Source organism: Otolemur garnettii, unplaced genomic scaffold (assembly GCF_000181295.1).
Source record: "Otolemur garnettii isolate 467f Iridium unplaced genomic scaffold, OtoGar3 scaffold00052, whole genome shotgun sequence".
NCBI lineage: Eukaryota > Metazoa > Chordata > Mammalia > Primates > Galagidae > Otolemur > Otolemur garnettii.
In genome coordinates, this window is record NW_003852447.1 from 10863921 (window position 1) to 10870545 (window position 6625).

The window sequence follows — 6625 nt, forward strand, 5'->3', positions numbered from 1 at the left end:
TTGTGTGTCAGAATTATCACTGATATCTTAAAAAGAGCTTTGTCTGTGAAATACAGAATATATCATGAAGAGCATATAAAATATGTAAGGATGAGATACAATAGGTATAAATTTTTTTTCTTACTGCAATACATGAAAGATTCATTCTGTATTATGATAATACTTATATATTCTATATAATATTGACTCAGATGTACATGTCGTACATGAAAATTAGGTCAAAGTAAGGAGATAAAGAAGGGAGGAAGTCAACTACAGAGGTTCTACTGTGGAGGCTTAACTGTTACTCCTGGTTAGACCAATGCCAATTGTTTATGGCATTTTCATCAGAAGTAAGCCACAAGAAGAAAGTAAACTTGTAAAATAACTGAAATATTTGTATATCTCAGGAATCACCTCACAATTTTCCATTATCACCGGCATCCTCATCAAATTCTTAAAATAAAACAACAAAAAAAGAAGCATCAATAAAATCCAGAAAATTAAACATCTCTATCAAGGGGCCTATTCCTGAAGCTGGATAATAAGTTTTACAGTGTCCAGTAGCAGATCATTTGCAACGTTGGACTTTCTGTACTTTAAGGTCACCATCTCTTTTTCCTTCTTCTAAGGAAGTTCCCATTCATCTGAGACTTCTTACTGGGAAGAGTACAAATACAGCCGAGGCATTGAGATAATGTGCTGCTTCAGTTAGTTCCCCGTCTCTTTCAGAATTAAATATATCATAAAAAGGGAAGGAAGAGCCAGAAAAATAATCCCTAGTTCTAAACTGAAATTCTTAATAATCCCATAGGTATTTTTATCTTAGACTAATTGGTAATTGGCCACATTTTGCAAACTATTGCATGTCATCCGAGTACTTTTCAGAAGGCCCTCTAGGATTCTGCATAGATTTGATTTGAATTTTTGAGGTTTAAATATACTTGTGTCATTTCTAAGCCATGTGAAGAATGTCTATCACACACTAAGTTTTATTTCATCAGAGACAAGAAATATTTGCATTTTTGGTGTTGCATTATTATTATTATTATTATTGGGTGTTTTCTTAATAAAAAGATTTTTCCTGAGATTTCTGAATTATACATTTTTAAAATTATAAATTAACAAAATTCTCATTCTTATACTATAAAGGAAATTATAAAATTGGCAACAAAAGATGCATTTGTTAAAACCTATTATCAGTTGCAACATGTCTTTGTAAATAAGGATTTTCTTGATGCTATGTCAAACAAAATAAATGCTTCAATCGGACGTAAAAGCTATTATTTACACCTTTTAACTTCAAATTTCATATCGCCAGATATTTCATTTTTCTCAACTATCAATTTAAAAATAAATGTTGTAAATTTGAAGTCATGGACTGGGCGTGATGGCTCAAACCTATAATCTTAGCACTTTGGGAGGCTGAGGCAGGAAGATCACTTGCGACCAGGAGTTCAGGATCAGCCTCAGCAACATGGTGAGGCCCTGTCTCTACATAACATTTAAAAACTTAGCCAGGAGTAGTGGTGTGCACCTGTAGTCCTAGCTCTTTGGGAGGCTGAGGTGGAAGGAGTTCTAAAGCCCAGGAATTCAAGGCTTCAGGGAGCTATGCTCACGCCACTCCACTCCAACCCGAGCAACAGAGAGCTCATCCCCAAACTAAATAAAATAAAATAAAAGTAAAATTCATACAGTAACTTTATATTAGCAAAAAGCTCTTTCCTTCTATTTTATATTTATAAAAAGAATTTTATTTTTATTGGAAAAAGGATTCTACCTAAAATCTTAATCTTTATTTACATATGTGTATCTAGCTCAGCTTGTACTTTCAGTGTTTGCACATCTAAATAGTTTCTTCATGTCATGATGGAATATTAGATGGACTGTAACTATTAAGTAATGTTTATAATTAATATTATAAAGAAGATAGTATGTCCATTTAATTAGTATGGACGTAGGAAGTTTTTTCTGTATTTTCTCTGTGAGAAATGGCATAACTCAATGCCTGTCTTTATTTAGACATTAAGGTATTTATTCACTTCAGAAGGCTTAAGGATTTAAAAACTATCAGAATGAATGGATTTTCACAAACTTGCTTTCAAAACACAATGCTAAATTTGGGTGACAAGAAATCTTTGGTGATAAATCCAGAGGAAAAGTTTAAAAGTTTTCATTAATAGTTTTAACAAATGGGCATAAATACATTGGCTGACATTATTGGCAGGTAACATAATGAGTGAAATAGCAAGTGTTTGTGATGGGAACCTGGACAGGCCAGAGCATGTCCTGCATGAAGGGACCCCTGGTATTTGGCTCTGGCTAAACACTGCTACATGCAAAGCTTCTTAGATTAAGTAGTTTTTCATAAGGACATTGAAAAAATGATTTTTTAAAAATATGAAATCTATCTGCTCCCCAAAAGGATACACAGAGCTTCCAAAATAAAGCAAGGTTACCAGTCTGCAACCTCTCAATGACATAGGTCAAGCTCCTTCAAAATTGCTCCTACCTCAAAATGGTACTGAAAAAACAATTTGGATCATCAGAATTATACAACTTTGGTTCTATATTAATTGATTTGAATCTGTAACTATTTCAAATAATTTCATTTTGTGTGACTCATAGGAACATATGAAGTCTGAAGCATTAAATAAGAATGCATCTTAGAAAAAGTGCTACAAAAAAAAAAAAGAAAAGAAAAGAAAAAGGGCTACATACCTCATTGCTGACTATCACTATGGTCATCCTTGAAATATTCCCCTTGGGAAGCTCTACACTGATGCCAGCAACCTAGTCCATCCTTCAAAGCAATTTTGGAACTTTTTCTGGAGTGACCATCAGAGTTGTCATGGTAGGAGGTCTGACAATTACGTTTGCAAATTTACCGCTGTGTGCTTACGCTGGCAGCACCGTATAAACAACTCAGTAAAGTTTCATAACCTTGGCACATCAGTGTCTCACAGCTGTGTTCATGTCGAGATGTGGTGGTATCTTGCTGAGTGGCATTCATTGTCGTGGTTGTCTGCTTTTGTGTGCCATATGGAGACAGCTCTAATGGCCATTCAAGACAAAGAGCTCCCAAATTGCTCTGAACAGTGGACCAGGAGCTGCATCAGTGCATAGTTTCCCGAGGGAAATACCTGGAAGGTGACCGCAGTGATATTTAGTAAGGAAGTATCTAGCACGTTTTCTAGGATGAGTTTGCAAACTTAAGGCTCAGAACTTACACATGTGTCTGCATTATGAAAGAGCATATTCAATATTTAAATCTATGCAAAGAATTCAGGCTCATACATAATACGTAAAGTCATGTAAGTATTTATACATGTTTTTGAAAATACCTATTTCAGTATTCTTTAACTTTCTTTCACTAGCAATAATGTACTGAAAAATCTGTAGGTGACTATTCTCCCATAAAGATTTAAATGTAGATTTAAATGTAACTCTTCAATTTCTTTGAAAAGAATTAGAGATAAAATTTTATTGATTCTTTACATGTATTTCATAATATTTTCAAATTATTCTTATAGAAAGTCAGAACTATAAGGACTTCCAAAAATAGTTTAATAAAATCCTCTATGTTACAGATGAATAAGGACTGGAAAGGTATTTGTCCAATATTACAGAGATGGTTAAAAAGAGGACTGAGAATCTAAAAGGCATATGAAGGTGTAGCATTTACTATTTCAAAATGAGATACAAAAAGACTAAGGTATAGAAAGAGCACGTGAGAGAGATGTACTATAGAGGGGAAGTTAAAATACAAAATAGACCACTGGCATAGGTACAGACATTACAGAGTGAATCTTACTAAGCGGTTTACTCTTATAAGTAAAGTTTATAAAGTTTACTCTTATATTCAGTGGACATCTCTTAATATTTTGGGTGGTATTAAAAATATTGGTAGAGCATTTTTCAGTTGTGAAAAAGTGCTAAAGTGAAAGAATTTGGGATGAACACCATTCGTGAGCATTTGGGGAATTTCAAAAAGGCTTGGAGTGCTAGACAGAGCCAGTGTCCTGAGCCTCAGTTGTAATTAAACTTCAAATGTGTCATTCATCTCTGCTTTGCAAATAAGCTAAGAAATTCAGAGATTTCTCACTGACAGAAAGAAGTAGGAATGTAGTGGGCAGTTCAATGGAAAGAGGGTTTTAGAAGCTGTAAAAGATGAATACTCTGCTCTGGCTGTCAGAAGAGCTGACAGGACTTAGACAGGCTCCAGCAGGGAATGATGGCGTTTTCTGTCCGAACCACAGAGCAGCTTGGGAGACCAGGACTGGGTATTAATGTAGCCTGTGTGAATTTGTTCCACAGATTAAATTGCATGCTTTATGTTCTAAAACAAATCAAAGCATATTTCAAGTCCCCTCTCTCAAGAGTTGCAAAAAGTTATATTTGTTGTATTTAAGGGAAGGGACTCTTTTCCTTCCTATAGAGATCCAAGTTGTCGTTAGTTGGTCACTGTCCAGAAATTGAGGGTGAAAGATGGGAGTATGGGCTGATCTTTGCTTTGGGGTAGCTCTATCTTTACCATGAACAGCTTTGTCTGTTCCATGATGCTGTCATTGATGCTAGTCTGCTGCTATGTGCTGGGCACGGACCCACTGATAGGCTTGTGAAGCCCACCAGGGCAACACTGTTGGCCAAGGGCATGCTCAGCTACAAATGCCCATGACACTGCTCTTCAGCTGCAATGCTAAGTGTCGGTCTTTAACAGCATATAGAACAAACGTCACACCAGTAAGCAAAAAACAATCCAGACAAAGCACAAGCCAAATAGATGAAAGGTAAAAACCCGCGATCCTTGGATTAGGAGTGTGGCGGAACATCGCATTAAACAAAGCATGCAGTCCTTGGGATTAGTTAGGAGAACATGGGATGACGTCTGAATCTCACAGGGTGGATATAGAGCATAAAAACATACGCTTGGGACTGAGGAGGAGAAGGGGAGCTGGAAATAAACATGGTAATGTAACTGAAAAGGTGATTACCTAGATGACAGCGTATCCCAACTCTATCTCCAAATAACAACACTTGGAGAAGCACGTCACCTTGGCATATTTGAAGTAAGAAAAAGGAAGAAAGCTTGGTGTTCCATAAACATACACTAACTAAGCCAATGTACGGATACATTTCAGTTGTCAGTATACAGGGAACAGATTAAATTTTGTTTTTCTATGCCTTCTATTTTTTTCTTAGTTTCCAAATAAGTTCTATTTGAAAATTGCCTTCCTGTCTTTCCTTGGTTTAAGAGGCAAAATATTTTGTTCTATCAAAGCGAAGGCATAAGGGAAACATGAGCGTTCATGTATTTCAGCAGGGTAACAACACCATTCATTCTGGCTCTGCATTGAAGGAAGAGAAAACAGAGCAGGGAGGTAAAAATGCGGGATCAAAAAGTTTAGAACACTTAAAATACTGATCCCTTGGCCTCACAGGCTTTTCCCTGTGAAGATGGTGAATGCAGCAGGACTTCTGGGAATTCAGGATGGAAATATGAAACTACATATCACAATACTAGTAACTGTAAGAGTGCCTGAGCATTCTTGGAGGCTCTGGAACATGCCGTTAATATAGACGTGAATAACTCTACTTAAGGTAAAGGATAATTATCTTTCTCATCTTTTTCTTCCTTCGTTTGGTCTTCCACCTCTGGTACCAACAATTAAACGTTTTAAAATTTCAATTTGAGTAAGCTGGCATTCAGGTCAGTAAGAAGTTATGACTACACTCTGAACTCCCATACGGTCTATGATTCATGATGAAAATGGTTAACATTATACTGGCACCACTGAATTTCCACATCCACACGAATGGGGCTGGAACTCTGCCTTATGCCATACACAAAAACTAACTCCAGATGAAATCAGTGAATTAATTATACAAGTTAAAAGCATAATACTCTGAGAAGGAAAACTAGGGTTTAATCTTCATAATATTAAATTGGCAAGGGATTCTTAGTTATGACACCAAAAACAGAGTAACAAAGAGAAAAAAATGGAAAAGTTGGACCTCCTTAAAATGAAAGTTTTCTGTGTCAAAGGGCACTGTCGAGGAAGTAAGAAGACATCTTACAAATGGAAAAAATTATTTCCAAATCACGTACCTGACAAGGCACTAGTGCCTAGAAGACATGAAGAACCCTCCCAACAAAGAGACAAAAACTCAGTTAAAAATGAACAAAGGCCTGAAATGGACATTTCAGAGAAGACACAGCATACAAATGGCCAATAAGCACGTGAGTAAGGAAATAGAAATAAAAACCCACAATGAGATACCACGTCCCATCTACTAGGATAGTTATAGAAACAAAAATGAAAAATAATCAGTTTTGGTGAGGTTGTAGAAAAATTATAACTCCTGTACATTAGAATGTAAAATAATGAAGGTTTTGTGGAAAATTTTGTTCTTCCAAAGGTTAAACATAAGATTACAATATGACCCAGCAGTTCTACTCTTACAAATATACCATCAAAAAATTGGCAATATGGATTTAAAAAGATACTTGAATATCAGTGGTCTTTGTAAAATTATTTATAATGGCCAAAGGTGGAAACAACCCAAGTCTCCATCAGCATATATAAATGGATAAACAAAACATTATATACATGACGGGAATTTATGCAACCATAAAGAGAAATGA